Source organism: Lissotriton vulgaris, chromosome 1_1 (assembly GCF_964263255.1).
Source record: "Lissotriton vulgaris chromosome 1_1, aLisVul1.2, whole genome shotgun sequence".
Classification (NCBI taxonomy): Eukaryota; Metazoa; Chordata; class Amphibia; order Caudata; family Salamandridae; genus Lissotriton; species Lissotriton vulgaris.
In genome coordinates, this window is record NC_141685.1 from 2,036,935,126 (window position 1) to 2,036,955,872 (window position 20,747).

The window sequence follows — 20,747 nt, forward strand, 5'->3', positions numbered from 1 at the left end:
TGACGAGTTCTGTAAGGTGGCCTACAGAAACTGGTATGTGTGAGGACACTATCGAGAGTGTGAAAGCGATTCAGAACGAGGCTACCGAGTCTGAAAAGACGAAGTGGAAAGAGAGTACGGGAAAGTTGGATGCAAATGGCTGCTGGATTGATTTGTCCGAGAATAAGAGGTGGATGTTGCCGGATGCGTATGTGCTAGCTGTTGTGACGATGGCACACGGCTTTGCACATATTAGTACGAAAGGCATTTGTAAGTTGTTGTCCCCTGTATGGAAGAATGATGGTATTACTAAGTGTGCTGAGAGATTGGTGAAGACTTGTATGATATGTATGATGTACAATCCTGGTAAGGGCACTCCTACACCCCCTGGCCATTTTGCTCCCCCTTCATGTCCCTTTGAGGTGATTCAGTTAGACTTCATCCATATGGAGCGATGCAATAACTTGAAGTACGTTTTAGTTGTGGTTTGCGCATTCTCCCGATGGATTGAAGCCTACCCTCTTAAAGACAACACTGCTCTGTCCACTGCAAAAATCCTACTGAAGGAATACTTTCCTCGGTATGGAATGCCACGGATTGTATGGTCTGATAACGGAAGTGAGTTTGTGGGGAGTGTAATGAAGAATGTGTGCAAGGGCCTTGGAATTACACAAATTCCACAGCGCCAACCATCCCCAGTCAGCAGGTTTGGTTGAAGGGTATAATGGCACCCTTAAATTGAAACTAGCGAAGATTCAGGCTAAGACTGGTCTCTCGTGGCCTGACGCTTTGCCCTTAGCTCTTCTGTCAACCAGGGCGACTGTACACTCCCCAGTAGGGCTCAGCCCCTATGAGATTGTGTTCGGCCGCCCTGCCAATGTTTGCGGGGTCCTTAGACCCAGTGTGTTCTCTGATCTTTAGTACCCAATGTTGATCGATTATCTTCATGATCTGACTGCTAAACTGAGGTTAATTCACCAACAGGTCTTTGAAGCACTGCAGATGCAGACGGAGGGTCCAGGCCACCAGCTCCAGCCCGGAGACTGGGTGGTGACGAGGAATTTTGGCCGAAAGCGCAACCTTGAGCCTCGTTTTACCGGACCCTACCAGGTGCTCCTTGCCACGAGGACTGCTGTTCGTTTTGAGGGGCGTAAGCATTGGGTGCACGCCACCCATACCAAAAAGGTACCTATACCTTTACCAGCTGACTCGTGGGTAAGGAAGGGCATCGCCTCGTCTGAAGTTGAGACCGTACCGAACTTTGTCCCTTTCAGCGACGCTCAGCCCGTCGGAGATACCTCAGTGCAGCAGAACGATATTGTTGAACATTTGTCATCACAGAACTCAAGATCTGAACAATTGACTGGTCAACAGAACTCTGTGTCATCATCGGACCAACTGTTTGACGATCAGACTCGTCCTGGGAGAAGCCGATATTTCCTTCGCTCCAATACCAGAGACTAATAAATAAATATCTTTGCTTTCTCCCCTGACATTCACGTTACCCCATTATCACTATCCAGTTTTGAACACACTTCCATAATTGTGATTTTGAAAAATTTTTGAGTCTTTTTCCACGTATGGTTTTTTTTGCTTCCACAGCTAGGAGATTTTGTATATATTGTTGATTAAAAATACCTTACATCCGGGTGGACCATAGGGCCGCGCGGGTACTTCCTTCTGGTTAGTAGGTCTTGATACTAGGTCAGAGACCGTCGATTCCTAGGAACTCCTGGGGATTGACTACTGCTACACAGAACGAAGTGCGTCAAGAACGTTGCGGACGGTTTTAGAGGATGGCTTTCTCGAAGCTGTCGGAATTGGAAAAGGCTCAGGCCCAAAGATTCGAGTTGCGCAGAATTGCACATACAAAATGCTTCATGTTTCAGGTGTTCCTCTTATTCCTAACTGTTTCCTCGTTATTGGTGGGTGGGGTGTATTACATTATACAGTCATTGTTGCCTTCTGCCTCACCTACCCCTTCTTCTGAACCTAAACCTACCTCCACTGTTCCTCCTCATTCCTTCCACATCTTACCTCAACACGAGCAGGTTAGACGTGCGGAATTCATGAACAATTCCTTCGTTCAGCTCCTTCATCAGCATCAGTTGGTGGTGAACACTACCAATTGTTGGGTGTGTGGGTTAATGCCACACACCACCGATAAGGGAATTCCGTACTTGGTCCTTCCTTACAGTTCCCAGGGTTCAGCTCGAGCATTCCAAACAATGTTTCGAAGCGCACTAGATTCTTACCCCAATCGAGAGCCACGTTCTCCACACTTTGGTCCCGGTCCGTACCATAAGTCTTTGGCAATAGCGATTGCTGATTTAGATAGGGATATCTATGAGCCGTCGCTCATCCCAGAGGAAGAGGTGCCTATAGGGATCTGAGTGAGGTTGAGTACAGTGCGCTCGTGGGCGAAAGGCAGCTCAGAAGCTCATCCCCAATATGGATCGTACCCCACCTTGGTAATTTCTGTCTGAAAGGTCGTGGCCGAAGCCCGAGAGCTCACCTTGGGGAGAGTGCTTGCTCTGAGACGTATGTTTTACCAATGCTCTCTTCCCCTGTTCTCCTGACTGCCAAGGGTACGTACTTTGTCTGTTACGACCGTGCATATACATGGTTGCCCCGGACTTCGCGGGCCCCTGTTATATTGCAAACTTGTTGCCTCCGACTTTTACGGTTGCCTCAGATTACCACAAGATTAGAGTTGTGAGGGGCGTGATTAGCAAAGAAGACACTGCCGGTCAAGAGGCAGGAGACTTTTTCAAGGGTTTCTTGCCGTTTTGGGGACCTATGGTCAATAGTAGGAGCCTGAGACAGTTGACTCGAGTGGTGGAATCGACAGCTAACATCACTGCCAGTGCCCTTGGTAATATCACAGCAGAGCTTCAGGCGGACAGGCTTATGACGTTACAAAATCGTATGGTATAGACGTTGTCTTAGCAGATCGAGGTGGAGTATGTAAGGTGATCCATTCGAGTTGTTGTATATTCATTCCAGACAACGCTCCGACTGTCTATCAAGCCATCTCAAAGTTGCATAAGATCTCCGAGTCCATACACGTGGACGTAGGGGATTGGACGCTACTTGGGTGGTTTTGGGGCCTAATGTCGACTTGGGGTTGGAAGATTCTGATGATCATTGGGGTTGTTGTAGCATTCCTGTTCACGTGTTGCCTTTGTGTGCAGTGTGGTCCTGCCTTATGTGGCCTCTGTGCTACGATGTGTATAAGGCGGCCGCCTGTTACCAAAGGAACTCTGATGGATAGAATTATGTTGCAACAGCATCTAGATGGTCTGATGAATATCGAGATCGATTATGATTCCGACTAGTGCTTGCCTACATGAGGGCAAAAGGAGCGTCTGAGGTTCCGTGATAATCGTAAGTGGTGTTTTCGACTCGCACGAATATGGTCGAGTTTGGTATCTATGAACCGCAAATGACGAGTTTAGTGGGTGTACGCGTATTCGCTGTGCTAGCCTAAACTGTTCGTTTGTTTCGTGGGTTTCTTCATCTTAACCCTCGGGTTCCATCTTAGATACGGCATCCATTTTGTTTCTTGCCCTCAAGTAGCCAGCGAACGGACGCTGTCCGCTTCGCGACCCTGGGATTCCCAAACTCCTGCGGAAGACACGTGTTCCTTTGAAGGTGTCTTTATGATAAGGGGGATGACACTGTAAGGCAGATGGCCCCGCTCGAGGCTCATCTTGCCGTGTCGGTCTATTGTCTCAGTTGTGCATTCATTAGGCACGTCCCCTTTGATGCCTGCAACTCGTGTTTCCTGATGCCACCCCTTTTACACCCTCCTCGATCTGTTCACTGTCCTCATCTTCCTCTGCACCTGTTTCTGTCTCTTCCTCGATTCGTTTACTGCCGAACGGAATGTACTAATGGTGGGAAGATGTACTTTTACAGTTGGGAACTGCCAAATGCTACTGTAATTATGTTCCGGGCCCTGAATACATGAAAGCGACCCCCTATGATCTTTACGATGGGAACCAGGTTGTAATCCTTTGTGCACCATGTTATCCTTTGCTCAAAAACTGTATAAGAAGAGCGATCCACAGATACACTTTGAAGCAGACTCCTCGAACTTGCACACGTTGTACTTCCTGTGACTTCTGTGTTCCCTGCAGTAATAAACCTCGAATCTTTGACGCCGAAGGAAGTGTCCCGTGTCTCTGTCATTTGTACGCCGGAACAGGTTACCCACGAAGGTTTTAGGTGTTATCCCTGGCACCGCTGGGTCTTAGAAAAACCCAGTCCTTCACAAACAGCCTGCAAATGTCACACAGATTCATTATACAGGGCTTAAATTAACATCAAAGGAAAACATTTATGCCCCTCTTAACAATGGATTTGCATGAAACTAAAACTATGCCTTGCATGGTGGGCTGCACATATTAAAAAATACGAGGAGTAAGCTAAACATGCTAAGCATCTGTCACATTTTGTGGAAAGTCTTCAAATGACTCTAAAGATACAGGTTATTGAAAAATCACCTTTTCAACTGCCAAGATATCTATATGTTTAGGTCTCCAGGTATCTTTTTCAAAATGTAATACTTCTGAAACTACTAAACGGATTTACACCAAATCAAGCAAAGGGACTCCTCTGAGTAAAATTCTACTTTCATTCAATGTTTGATGTAATTTCATTCAGCGATTTATTGTATTGAACAGAAAAAATTCCTACGGAATTTAAAATCAAAATTACCATTATTGTGACCTTCTTCCCTGCTGCACAAATCTCAAATTCACAAAATTAACCCAGACATACTTTTTTGGGCTTGTTGTTTGCAGATTTATCAAACCTAACCAGAATGTCAAAGCCACTGTTATTAACTCTCATCTATTATACAGAGGGGTTACCATTACATAGAAATAGTTAGGTCACAGTTTTCATAGGAAGCATTTGTTGTTTCACTAATACCTTCGGTGCAGTTTGAGAAATCTACATTAAACTTTCTGAAAACCAAATTTCATCCTCCTCAGCTCCTTCCTGAAAGGTTTGGCACTGATCTTTCAAGTAGGGCATAGAAAAAGGAGGGGGGTCCAAAAGCATTGTTTTCCCGAATGTTAATTCCCATAGGAAAATTCTTTCACATCTACAGAAAATGCAGCTGAACGGAATTATACCAAAATTTGTCAGAAGGTTACAAATTTACTCAAAACGTGTGCTCTCTGTGATTTTGTGTACATCTGTTTTTAAACAATTTGCATTTCTGCATCCTGAAAATGAATGAAATGTAAGGGGCAAGTTGAGCACACCCTGGCACCAAGTGCCAATTGATTGGCTGGTCACAACATGGACAACATGTTTTTGCAGACATTACAGGACTCAGAGACATTGTCCCCTTTAAAATGCTATTAATGCAAGTCTGGTTTGAGGATCATAAAAAGGAGCACATGTAAAGGGTTGATAAAGGATTTTAATCATGTTATAGTGGAAACACTTTTTGGTTTCCTTTAGCACTGTTCCCATACAGTTAACTTTTCATTCAGATTCTGTAATCCACCCAAAGAGGCACTGGTCCTTAGGTGAACCTTTCAATGTCGTAGTGATGAGGGATGATAAATCAGACTGTCCTACTGTCGGCCACCCAACAAGGACCAATAATGGATAGCCAACTCAAAAATTGGAGCTCAAGTTCAAAAACACTACTCTCAGAACCATACTACAGATATAAAGTATTGCAATTGGAAGACCCAACCTCCTAAAGAAGTTCAGTCTCATATGAATTTTGAAAACCAGTAGCTCTGCTGTGGCTACACAGAACAAGAGCAAAAACATCTGAAAATAATCTATGACTTTCTCAATCATGCATTTAAAAATCAGATAGTTGTCAACACAGTTTCTGTAGAAAGAACATTAAGACACACATTAAAAGACTCAGAAAATTTAGATAATTTGGTCATTGTAATAAAGATCCAATATCAATGCAAATAAGTAACATTATAGGAAGCTCTCTCATGAGTCTCACAGCCTGAAATATAAAAACATACGCCTAGCCAAAGCAAGTCTAAATAAAAGCATCCATAAGAAGACGGTTCAGAATTAGAGGTTACTACCACCAACAAAGGCAGTAGGATGGTTCACAAGAGTTTTCTTAACATGGGCAAAGGGATCAAGTTAATGTCCACTAAGGAAAAAGGTCCATGGGCTGAGCAAGGGGAGTGGAGTATTAATCAGGAAAGTTCAGGTCTGGCCTCTCACCAGACAGATCAAAATCATCCAGCAGGCAAGTTCATCAGCAAGGGGAAAAAGGCAAGAGCATGTAGTCTGGCAGGCACTCGTCAATAGAGGAGAGGGGAAATGAAGAGGCCTTAAAAGTGAAAAGATGGCTTGGCTGAGCACAAGTGGAGAGAGGACACCCTCCTCTTGGTAAAGTCGCTTTTAATGCTCCAAATCATCCATTTGTGACATCAGTAGTCACCTATAATGGTCTGATCATCATGTGATCATTCTTCCGTTCTCCAGGTACACATTGATAGTCCAACGTGCTGTTCTATGCTGACAAAGAGCTTATTTACTTTGTTGCTCTTCACAGATTTAGTCTTAAGTTAAAGTTTCCGCCATTTCACAGATGTAGCAATACTGAAACTTGTCTTATTGCTTAAAGAATATCGCATAAACAGAACAGATATAGCAACATTTGAAGAAAAGTAACACAAGTCCATTACACCAGGCTATGAAATAATGCAACCAAGGGGAAAAGGTAATTCAATTAAGTTTAAAGTTAGTATTTCTTATTTAGTAAGATACATTCATAACTAGGTCCAAGCATAATTAAACAAATCAAACATATCATATGTGTGGATACTTGTAAGGTTGTCAGTGATTATTACACATACATGTTCAACAACTCTAATTATGGACTACTCTTAAAAATGTCAAAAGTACCTACCTACAAACTATTTCTAAAAATCATTAAAATAGAATTGTTTTTTAAAGAAATAGGATCTTTATAACGTTAGGCACTGATACTGAAAGTTTCAGTCAAGAAGCATATTGCATACATGAACTACACCACTTCACAATGAAATCAATAGAAATTTTAAGTTTCATCATTAATATTCATGACAACTTGGTTACAAAATAGAAGGTAATCAGTTAATTTTTTTAAAGAATCAATTGTATTGATTTTTTGAGAAACAAAAACAACAGTATAGCACCTTTGATCATTAGCCATTGGTATTTCAGGAGTGTGCCAGCAGTGGTTGTGTGCCTACATGCATATCGATCCAGATCTATGATGCATAAACAGTACATTCAAAGTGGATAGACAGACGTAAAACCAAATCATCCCAGTTGATTTATCTGTTTTCCCCAGATAAGGTAATCAGTTAGTAAACATGTTACATTAATTATTTGACTCATCTTGCTATTGCTACCTATCTAAGCACACTTTTGCGGTGTGGTACTTCAATTTTTCTCAGTTTCAGTTTTGTTTTTCTAGACGTGTGCAAAATGCACATTTTGAGTTGTCGTTATCAAAATCAGTTTATGTGTCACATAAAGAATGATCAGCTTGTGCTTCATCAGCCACAATACAAATCTTTTGTTGGAGGTGCTATACTAATTTTAGGAATTGTGGTTTGTTCAAAGTGGATTTTAATCTGTGAAAAATGCTTAACCTCTGCTGGGATTTGATAAACCATGTTTGAGAGAAAACATGTTTGAAAGAACACTGTTTTCTCTCATGGATTTCTCATAGAGTTTATGGAAGGTGCTCTGGAAGCTAAAAGCAAAGCACGTGTTCTATCAGTTCACAGTATCCTCCACAGCAATGTGAGAATAAGATCTTATAGCCTGACTAAAATATGTACTTCCAACAGTAGCCTGTCAGTTGATTCCCTCATGTTCTACTGCACAACTAGAGCACTAACATTCTGTTGTCAAGACAAAAGTGAGGCATGACTGAACACCATTTTATTGGAATAGGCTGCTGAATTTAAAGCCTTTCCTGAGGTGCAATTGGAAACAAATGAGCAATGAGATATTAATGCACGTAGGAAACCAGTGGTCAATAATGTGAGGGGAAGTATAGCGTTCTTAGTAATTGAGGCCCGACGACATTCCTGTAGATCTTTTTAAATCTAACATTTTACCCTGAGGACCACTTTTAACAAAGGTAATTAATGCCAGCAGCTTTACTCGCATCTTACCGACCTGGTCAGAATCGATATTGGTTCCCATGTTTAAAAAAGGTGATAGGGAGAACCCCACATGTTACAGACCTATCTCACTGTTAGATCCGACGGTCAAAGTCGTGGGTCGAGTCATTTTAATAGACTACAGAATTGGGCCGACGAGAACTCGATTGCTTCTGAGATTCAGTTTGGCTTCCGTTAGGGTCTGGGCACTGTGGAACAGGGCCTCAACTTAAACATTCTTTTGGGCAAGTACACTAAGGCAAAAAGGAGCAGGTTATATTTGACATTCATCAATTTAAGCGCAGCCTTTGACTGCGTTATTCATGACAAGTTATGAGGGAATGGGGGTGGATAATTCACTCATCCAATTCATGAGGCAACTATATCTGGGGGCAAAGGCAAGAGTTCGATTTGGGGCAGGAGGGGAATGTATATTGCCATTTAGTATAATGAGAGGAGTTAAACAAGGCTGCGTCCTGGCACCTTTTCTCTTCACCGTCTATATAAACGATTTGGGACGGGTATTGGCGAATGAGTGCCAGGACTTACCGGTATTTGATAAACGCCCCATACTGGCCCTTTTGTACGCAGATGACGCGGTCCTTATGTCGTGTACTCCTTTAGGTCTCCAAAGGGTAGTGTCAAGCTTTTCTTCATTTATGTCCAATTTGGATCACACTGTTAATTCCTCAAAAACATTTATTATGAAAGTTGGAGCAGGCCGTAATAAGAGCAGAGATATATATTGACGATAAAAAGATTGAATGCTCTAAAACTTTCTTTTATTTAGGGATTTTGTTTGACCGACTAGGGACTTGGACCCACGCTGTCAGAGCCAGTAGATTGTTGTTTATGAAGGCAATGGAATCCTTATCCAATTTCAGCAAAAAATTGGACACCCACCTGTAGAATTGCTGCAAATTTACAAACTTAAATGTTTGTCAATCGCCATTTATGGTGCTGGCATTTGAGGTCATGTCAACATTAACTCTCTACAGATTGTAGAGAATACCTTTTTAAAATTTTTGCTGGTAGTCCCAGACAGCACTTCTTCCCATATCTGCCACACAGAATAAGGCATGCCATACATAGCGGACATCATAAAAATTAAGCCAGTCCTATTGTGGCACAGGAACTGGACAACAGAGAAAACATTACTTAATCGTCAAATTTTGAATGATAGCCATAAATTACAAGGGGCCATGCATTTTAGGTGGCTAAAGTACATAACAATCTTTACAATTAATCTTGATCACCCAGAATATTACAGTGATCCTAACACACTACGTGCAGTAGCCAGGAAAGATCTTAAAACTAGGTGCTTGGCTATACTGGAAACACATAGAACTGCTGCCGAAATGGCAAAATTTGCTGTACAAGCACATCAACTTATGTTGACTACATACAGTATACAGCCATACCTAAGGAACATCAAAGCTGGCTATGACAGATTTCTGTTAACCCGTTTTAGAGTAGACATCATACATACAATTAGTTTTCATGATTTAAATGATTGGTCAAGACCGATGTGTAAATGTCCATGTGATGACCTATCCCAACAGTTGACATTGCATGTACTTTTTTCTGTAAATTTTCTTCTGTGCAGAGGAGACGGCGGAGCCTCCCAATCTTAGTCAAAGTCGTCCTGCACTATTGGTCTTACAACTTCTAGATAATTCATTTTTTATTACCTCGTTAATTTTGTTTTTAAAAAATATCTTTAAATGTAGGAAAACTATTTTGATGTCAGCCCACTAAGCGCACAACAAGGAGAATGGACTGCTGAGTATGCAAATAGTTGATCTCTGAAATTTGTACACTTTGTTCATTTTAAAATATGTGGGTTTGATAATCATGTTGTATGTTGTTTTTGATCTGCTTTTATGGTTTTCTTATTTAAGAAATCGAATAAAGCTTTATTGAATTGTGAATTGTAGTAATTGAGGCATAATGTATTTTCAAAGTGGATAAAAACAGTTACAGAGAGAGAGAGAGACTTCTGCCTAAGTACAGCATCCCCATTCCATCCGTTTACACAGCCTGCCTACCCTTCTTCTAAGTTGCTTAACAGCTTCCCAGGTTTAGAATAGCACCATTTTTGTGTGTGTCTATATGTCTTATCGAAGGGTGTGTTGGCTGTCTCCGGAGTCAGCAATATCCGTGTAACACTATCCAAGTCATAGCATTTTTGCTCTAAAAAAACACCAACATTGAGTGGGTGCTTCTCATCTCTCTATTTATTATTTGTAAAGTGCTAATGTGCTCTCATAAGAAGCATTTCGGCTGCCACCCAGCCTTGTTCACAGACAAAGGCACCATATTGTTTATTCACATTTAAAGCCACATAACTTCCTTCGTTGATGGAAAGTAACAACAGACTATTCATATATTACCTAGTGGCGACTGCTAGTTATAGTTAGGTCTGCTTTTTCCATAGAAAAAGTATTTTATGGTTTACTAATAACTTTGTCCTCGTTTGACAAATCTCCATGAATCTTTACAAAAATGAAGTTCATCCACCTCAGCTTATTTCTGTAAAGTTTCAGGTGATCCATCAAGTGGGGGCTGATATAAAAGGGGGTCTCCGAAAATGTTAAATCTCTTTGCATTTTCCATAGACTTCTTTACATAAGACTACAGCATAAACTATTGAACAGAATTATACCAAATTCATCAGTGATGTAATTTGATATGTCATCAGTGATGTCATAAATAATGTCATAGAACATGTCATGAGTGATATTGTGAGGTCATAAGAAGTGCATGGCGGAGGCACAAGTTATTGCTAGTGCTGCTAACTTTAACCAGTGAATTCCTGTCGTTTTTTAGTTCAAAACCTTAATGTTTTCACTGAGAAAATCATCTTACTATAACATCACTATAACCTTTGTTTTATTCGGTCAATATAAATATATGTGTGTGTCCGTCTGTCTGTGTGTGTGTGTGTGTGTGTGTTTGTGTATATATATTCAATGAAAAAACTATAGGTTTCAGGGATATTATAGTAGTTGGACATTTCACTCATACAAAACCAGAGAAATTCAGCCGTTATAGTTAGTGGAGCTAACTATAACTCAGCCCCACAATGCACTGCTGATGACGTCGCATATTACATCACTCATGACATGGTCAGTGACATCACTCATGACATCACTGATGACATCTCAAATGACATCACTGAGGACATTATCCAGTGAATGTGTGTTTCTGAAAAGTTTCAATATGTTATATATATATATATACATATATATATATATATATATATATATATATTCACTGAAAAAAACATAGGTTTCAAACCAGTTATAGTTAGCTGGAAATTTTACTGACATAAAACCATTGAAATTCCCACGTTATAGTTAGTTGGACTCACTATAACTTGCGCGTGTAATGCACTGCTGATGACAGCACATATTACATCACTCATGACATGGTCAGTGACATCACTCATGACATCACTGATGACACCATCCAGTGAATGTGTGTCTTTTTTAAAAATAAATATGTTTTATATATGTATATGTAAAAGTTTTTTTTTTTAAATGATTGGTTAACTGGCTTATTAAGTGTATCTTAGTGAATACATATATTAGCGAGTAACTTTTAAATATTGAAATATATGTATCAGTGTTTCACTTTGTGTATAAGTGGCTGCATGGGTTGGTGACTGACTCACTGTTTGTATGTGTTTTGATGACAGCATATGTGCAGGACTGTATGGTTGGATGAGTGTGTATATGTGTGTGTTACTGAGTGAATGACTGTCTCACTAGTGTCTTTATCAGTAACGACATATGTTTTAATCTAGTATATGTGAGTATTGATGTATATAAGTGAGTATATGTGAGAGTGACAGATTGTAAGAGTTCCTGTTTAAAAAAATATGTGTTTCCATAAGTGATTGTTTAAGAGAGTAAGTATGTGTAAGTTTCCTTAGAAGTAAGGTGGTAGTGTGTGTATAGCTGTATATACAAATAAATGGATGTTCAATAGTTTATTTGCATGTGTGAGTATGTGTGTGAGTAACTTTTAGATGACTGTGGGTCTGTAACAGGATGTATAGGTGTATCACTACATATGATGAGGGAGTATATGTATATGTGACTATATAGAACTGTTGGTGAATGAGTGGATGTGTATATAGATGTTGGAATTACTGAATTGATTGTTGTAACTGGTATGGGTATCTCTATTTTTTTGAAAATGTTAGTTTCTATTTTTGAATATGTGTTTCAAAGGTTACATTACACTGAAAGGAGGTCTGTCAGTCTGCCACAAGGATGGTGTCATCAGTGATGTCATGAGTGATGTCACTGACCATGCCATGAGTGATGTAATATGTGATGTCATCAGCGGTGCATTACACACGCAAGTTATAGTGAGTCCAACTAACTATAACGTGGGAATTTCAATGGTTTTATGTCAGTAAAATTTCCAGCTAACTATAACTGGTTTGAAACCTATGGTTTTTTCAGTGAATTTATTAGGTTTTTTAAATGCAAATTCCTAACTATAACTGGTGTGAAACCTATGGTTTTTTCAGTGAATTTCATAGGTTTTTTAACTGCTAATTCCTAACTATAACTGGTGTGAAACCTTTGGTTTTTTCAGTGAATTTCATAGGTTTTTTAACTGCTAATTCCTAACTATAACTGGTGTGAAACCTTTGTTTTTTTTTAGTGAATTTCTAAGGCTATTTATTACCAAATGTCTATATCTAAGAAATGTATTTTTTTCTAAAAATGAATCCTATATTGTATATTAACATAATATATATTTTTTTAATTATATTCCTTTTTTTAAATCTTTCACCCTGGAGCGCTCCCGGTGCGCGTACCGGTGTGCGCACCGGTAAGCGCAGTATTTCGGCGTGCCCCGGTGCGCGTACCGGGGCGCGTCCCGTTAGCGCACCAAAAAAAAAAGAAAAAAAAAGAATGAGAGAGCATGAGAAAAGGGGACAGAAACAGTGGTGTAAAGAGAAAGAGAGCTAGATGGAGGAACACAGAGGGACTGTAATAGATAGTAAAACAGAGAAAAGGTATAAGAGGAAGTAACTGAGAAAAGGAAAATGAATAAGTGAGCAAAAGAAGAGAAGAAAGAGGAAGAAGACTAAAGTTGAAGTTCTTGGAGAATGTGAATGGGTGATGAAAGTAAAAGGAAGGAGAGTAAAGGATGGGGAATGACAGGTAGTGACAGAACTAGAGAAAAGGAACAGCGGTGACAGAGGGAAACAAAATAGCAGTGAGTGTAAGTAAAGAGGAGTGAAAGAGGGTGGATAAAAGTGAATAAGGGTAAGACATGGGGAGTGATAGAGAGAAAGAACAGAGAAAGTAAAGGAAGGAGTGTCAGAAAGGGACTAAGTGAATCAGAAAAAAAAGGTAAGTCAAGGATTTCAAATGAGCAGGGACACCGAAAGAAGTTGAATGTGGTAGGAAAGTAAGGAAAAGAGAAGTAAACATGGAGGATAAGAATAAGTGAGGGAAGCACAGTAAGGAATTAGGGGTGAGGTAGGGTGAGAGAAAAGTAGTGAAGTTAAAGCAAAGGGTGATGATAAACTACTTTTTTTAATCACACTTAGCATATAATTATTGAAAACTTTACTCCATGTTAAAACTACACTTTGTATCTGTGAAAGACAAAAGTTATAATTAGTAAAATATATATTTTAAAATAGAAGAAACAGGTCAAGATGGAAAAAAAAAGTATACTAAGAAATAAAGCAAGAGTGAAGGATACAGAAACAGAAATAAAGTAATGTAGAAAGACAAAAAAGAGGGAAAAAGAAATAGAAGGAGAACAAATTACTGAAGATAAGTAAAATACTAAAAGAATGTGAGATACCAAAACGAAATCAGGAAAGAGAAGTAAGTAAAAGTAAAATGAGGGAAAGGGAAAGGAGTCTAAATGATGATCCATTAATAAGAAACAGGAATGGAAGGTGACTGACAGTGAGTGAAGGGGAGTCACAGAGTGAAGGGATGAAAGGAATGAGGTTAATATAGAACGATAGAGGAAAAAGGAGTGAGGAAGTAAGTACACAGAAATACAAAGAGAAGGACTGAGTGAACTGCAGTATAATGAGTGAAGATTGCTAAAAGAGTAAAGGAGCAAAAGAAGGAAATAGAGGGGAAGAGAACTAAAGCAGTGGTACTGAGAGAATGTGAGAAAGATGAAAAGTGGTGGAAGGGAGAGAGGAAATGTAGACAGTTGAAATTGGATTGAGGAGTTGTGAATGAAGTGGAGTAAAGGAACAGTGATGAAACAAAGTGAAAGAAAGTCAGTGTAAGTGAGTAAAGAGAGCTAAATAAGGGTGGAAAAAGTAAAATGAGTGTGAGACAATGGGAATACAATATAAATTACATAATGCAAACTATAGAATAACTTATACAACATGTTACATAGTTTTTTTTGCTGTTCTCAGAATATATTGAATTTCACTTAAATTAGTGAGTTCAATCTCTTCATCATATAACAGCGGGAAAAAAAACACAATCAAAAAGATTGTGTTTAAAAAAAAACATAAAAACTTACAACTCATATAAGTACACTAATCTTTAATTCACTTACTTTTCCGTGAGGCCAAATAGAAGATAGTGAAGGTCCTTTTGGTGGAAAAAAAGTCTGCTGTTCTCTATAACTTTCATTTCATCGACTTCCTATGAAAAAAAATCTAAGAACATCATACCTTACACTTTCCTTACGGCCAAATCGTGTCTGATATATGAGTATTTTTTACTTTGCGATCCACTTACAGTACCTATATGAGATAAATAATTTAAAACATTAGATTAACTAACTAACTAACTAACTAACTTTTATGATCTATTCCCGTCTTCAAAGGCCAATTCCCTTTACTAAAACTTTGGTTTTAAAAACACTAGGTAAGAATTTTTAAAGGCATAAGGCAAACGTTGTTTATAAGTCAAATGAGAATCATTGCAGTAACTCCATCCTTTTTCACATTTTAAGTAGCATGTATAATGTCCTGAAGTTGTCGAAGGACCGTCATGATAAATAATAACTTCAGTTGTAAAGGTTCTTCCTAAAATTGATAACTGAGAAGCCACAAAATTTTTGATAGAAGTTGTCAATTTAGTTCCATCAGGTCTACATCGTTGGAAAACTAAAATGATATACTGACCATAACTTTGTATAAATAATGTGGATAGCATTGGACAGTTACATTGGGTACACACCATATTATGATCTGCTGCTTTAACTAGATTTTTAAATGACACTGATTTACAGTCTGGTAAAGTCAAATATATAAATCTTTCAGTGTCTATTCTAGTATTACTTGATGATCTACAATTGTGGCAGTCATGCTGCCATTGATAAGAAAAGCTGAAAAGATTATCTACATCTACACCTTCATCTTCCAAAACACCAAACATATACATTAAAAATTCCTGACAATCCTGCTGAATGTTCTGTGAACATTTATCTTGACCAGAACACATATCTAAAATATTTCGAATTTCTGTTACACTTTCTATTTTTGCTCTATCACTGCTACATTTCTCAAACACAGAATTCGATAAACCACACAATCGTTGATCCCGATTTTCAACAATCTGTTCTTGTAAAGTTTGAAGAAAAAAAACGACATTAACCACTACATTAGCATAGTAGTTGACACCAGAACTATTTTCAAACTGAAATCCAACAACATTTTCATCACAATCCTTTTTCTTTCTGTTTTGAATTACAGTTTCATCTACTTTTGTCTTTTTGCTACTACCTCACTACAATTATCCTCATTTCTTCTTTTTCGGCCTACCACACGTTTTTCAAACAGAGGATATTGAGGAAAATGTGGAGCATACTCTCTTCTTAACCTATTGTATCCTCTAACACAATCTAGATCTGCACAAATCTTTGTCTTATCACACTCAATCAAGTACAATCCTGATAAAGTTCTGACTCGGGATAATGCCACATATGCCATACCCTCTTTAAACACAGATCTTCCAATGTTCACTAAAGCATTATCTACACTTAAACCTTGAGATTTATGAATTGTTACTGCATATGCCAAACAAACAGGAAACTGTTTTCGGCAAACATATAAGTCTTTTACAAGTAAAAATCTAGCAGAACAATGACTGATTTGTTGTACTTGCTCAATGCCATCAAATTTTATTTTTAAAAATTCAATTCCGTCTCTATTTCTATAATTCACAAAATCAACAACATAACCCATTGCTCCATTTACCAGACCTCTTTCAACATTTAAATTCCTTCTCAAAATGATACGACAATTTAAACACACATTCAGAGTCTTTTCAAAACCAGATGTTTTAGAAATACTTTTCTCTAATGAATCCAATTTGGTTTTCAAATTTTCGGACAAAACAATTGTTACACCCATATGCTCTATTTTATCTATTGCTTCCAGTTTCACAATCTCTTCATTTTCTAACTCTAACATTTTGTTGTTGAAGATGGAGCATTCTTGCAGAGTTGGCATCAAACATATCACAGATTTCTTCTCAGTCATTTTTTTTAAAATATTCTCTGGAAGAATGTTTTCATTTGGATACAAATTTGAAATTAATCGAGCATGTAAAGCTTCTTTCCCAAGCTCACTTACTTTTCCAATTCTTACATCTTGTAGAATATTTTTATAATCTTTATCCTTTGCCTGTCGCATATTTTGAAGCAGTTCAGCATATTTAAAATTTAACCATATATTAACGTTTCCAATGCTTCCAAGGGACTTCCTGGTATCTTCATGCGTGAGCATTTTAAACACTGGTTGTCCTTTTACTGGAGTCAACTGCAATAGATCTCCAAAACCAATAATGTGTTTTCCTCCAAATAACACATCATACTCTGTTCTAAGAATTTCTTGCATTCTCAAATACACAAAAGCAAGCATTAGATTTGAGACCATGCTTACTTCATCAATGATAAGAAGTTTCATTTTCTTCAAGACTCTTGAAACTTCAGAACACGCATCTCCAGATAACGTTTTGTAATGCAATTTATTATCATGCTCAACTGGCAGCATCAATAAACGATGTAGAGTAATCCCTTTAATGTTATGTGCTGCAAGACCAGTTGGAGCAGTTACAACACAAGACAGCGGCGAATCAGTCCTTTTCTGCAGATAACTTGAAATGGCTTTAATCAGAAAACTTTTTCCTGTCCCAGCTTCTCCACTTACGTACAGTCGGACAGGCTCAAATGATGTACATGAGCACTCTTTTTTCTCATGTCTGAATCCATGTTCAATCTGTTCTGTGACTTCATCATATATCTTTTTCTGCTCAACTTTTAGTTGCTTTACCAAATCTTCTAAGTTAACTCCATCCTCTTGAGCTTGTTCCATAGCTCTTTCCACCTCATCCATGGCAGTTGCAGCTTCATTTTGGATAATTGGTCCTCCTAGTGGATCCTGGCTCAATGAAGTAGAACTCTGACTGTCTTGAGAACTGTCTCTAGCAATCTCTTCAGCAATTGTGGTTTCTTGCTCTATTTCTTCGTTCAACATTTGCAGATAATTTGGAAAAACAGGACATTCTATGGTATCCTTAGTTGCATTAAAAGAGTCTTCATAACACAGAAAATCTCCAAGTAGTTCCTCTTCTGTACGCCATGGCTTAAAGAGCTAAATAGTAAAATTCTCTTTTGTCTGGAGCTTCGCAACTCAATTTTCGATGATTAATCAAATGGCCTTTTCTCTGCTTCACTAGACATCCTTCATACCCAATGACAGCATATTTTCCATTATTGATATCTTCTGTGATGTTCCTCTTATAACTGTAGTTTTGCAGAACTTCATGTAAACAAGTGTTCTCAAGGTGAGTACTTCTATTTGGATAGTATGTATCCAACATATTTGTCTTCAAAATATCTGTACTGTTTGGTTCTTTCTCAGCCAAATATTCAATTTCTTGTACAGATTTCAAAACTCGGTTTCGTGTTGCAGCAAGACCTAGACTCACCCAAATGATTGTTCTTGATTTGGCATAGAGACTTGCTGATGATAACCGATCAGAACATTCATATGCTCCAATATCTCGATGCAACAACATCTTCAGACTGAAACTGTATAATTTCTTGCTTAGACTCTTTTCATGTGAAATGTCCTTCCACATTTCCTTCAGTTCTGTCTTTTCTTTTTTTGTGATGTAAGATGTCACATATCGAGCCACAGCAATAGAGTTGTCAGCAACAAACTGAATATCCATGTTAGCATTCCACATGGACAAAATCACTGGGTTGTAGTCGTTGATGTACTTGGACTCTTCATTTCTTTTTAAATTATATGTATTTTTGGGAGATTTCCTCATCACAGTATGTCGTAGAGATGACATCAAATTATGTACTCTTCTCTTAGAAATCACTGGTCGTGGAAACGCAAAACGACATTTCGTGTAGTACTTTTCCTTGTTTTTAAATTTTCGACGACAGTACTTTCCACAACGATGAGATTGAAAATGTAAAACTTGTTGCCTTAAACTGTATTCTTCGGTAGTTTTTGGAACAGCACATGTTGAATACTGTTCAATGAAACTCATCACTGTTTCATCCAAATCTAATCCAAATTTGGGTGCATCTTTAATCCATAACAGCATATATATATATGAGGAGCACCTCTCGCTTGATATTCCTTCCTCCAAAAGAAATCCAAAACCTCTCCAAGGGGAGGATTTTTTTTGTTGGTAATAAAAGACATCATAGCTTCAAATCTATGATTAAAATATCTGCAACATTCACTGGATCCAAAGAACACAGTTCTCCAGGTGTTTTCAATTCTATATTTTGTATGTTTCCATTTGCCTCTCGTAGAAATTGAAGTAAGTCATCCCATGCATACTCAGCACAGCTAAGAGTAAGGAACCATGTAGGAGTTCCTAGGTTTCTTAGCATACATTTCAATTCCCCATGACGACGGAACCAATACTCATTTGTTCCACGCTGACATGCCATGAGATTGATTAGCTGAGATTCCAAAATACTGTCTTGCAGATTGACTTTCTCCATAAAGTCCCTTGCTGAAACATTTTGCAGATGAGCTCCACTTTTCAATATATTATTAACTGTATAAGAAAGCCCAGACAAATCACTTTCATACAGTAGATGAAACAAATACGGAATGCATTGCCGAAACCTTGGATCTTCAGCATATAATCTTAAAGTCTGGTATTCAGCTGCAGGAATTTGAACTGGTCGATCGTCATATCGTCCACCACGACCTGTTGGAAATAACTGTGGAAAACAACGAGCTTCCAAACTTTCTTCCCATACACTAATGGGACTTCCTTTTGCTGCTTTCATTTGAAACAAGTCAATTGCATTCCCCATTACTTCTTTGGAATGCAAAGGATGTACAGTATAATGTTCATATATTTCTTCACTTCTAGACACATCAACTTTTTCAATTTGGCCAACTGAACAATCACTGTCTTCTTCTGTAGCTGTTTCCTCTGCTCCAACACTTACATCTTTATAGTACTCATTGTTTTTGACCAAATACAACATTGCCTTTTTGACTTTCCTAACATCTACTAAATCTTGCCAGATTTTCTTACTCTTTGTCGGAACCCCATTAACTAGAATAACCAGAGGATCCTCTTCTACTCTTTCTACACCAATTGTATCAATATTTTTCTTGATATCTAGAGGCAAATAAACAGCTCTTCCCTTTAATCCTCTTTGTAAATCTGTAGGAGGTAATTTCCCTATCTTAGGCTCCATGCGAACACTAGCTTGAAAAGGATGGACACATTGAATCAAAATTGATTCATAAGTATTTAAATCCATCAATTCAGAAGGAATATCTATCAACTGAAGATTATTATGAGCAGCTCTAGCAGGCATTCTATTTTCATTTAATTTTTTCAAACAATAATTACAAATACACTGATCAAAACTCAAATCAAAAGAATTCTCCACCACCAAATAACTTACAAAATCCTGCCATTCACTATTATTTTCCAATTCACATTTTGCATATAAATAAACTAACCTAGTCTGAATCTTATAATGAGTCCGTCGACAACACACACAAGTTAAATTAGGCCTTTCACTTGATTTCACCTTAAACTTGGTAATTTCCTCGTCAAACTTTTCGGTACTTGAAATCTGTACATTGTCTTCCACATTACCATCCATTACTATATCCATTTCTACACTGTCCTCTTTGTTCCCAAAATAACAAAACTCAATTTCTTCACAAATAGTCTTCACATCCACTTCAGATCCATGCAAAAGAGCACTGTTTAACTGTTTAAGCTTAAGTGCTGGACTTTTTGCATAATACAACCTTCTCACTAATTTCCTCACCTTATTATGATGCACTGCTAACATCCTAAAATGATGAAAAACACTCTGACATACTTTTCTAGAAAGACAAGCGAGTGAATGCCCATGCAAACCTGTGCTTTCTCTCACTCTGCAAGGATCTAACTCTTGCAAGATCTTAATTTTTTGTTTTAGACTTTTCTTACTATATGTACGTAAGAAATTTCGAAGCAAATCGATTGAATCCTGTCGCACACTTCAAATACTACTGCACTTCCATGTGTACACTGGACCCTTAGTACATCTCCCTAAAACTTCATCACTTAACACCTCTTCTGCAACTTTAGACACAAG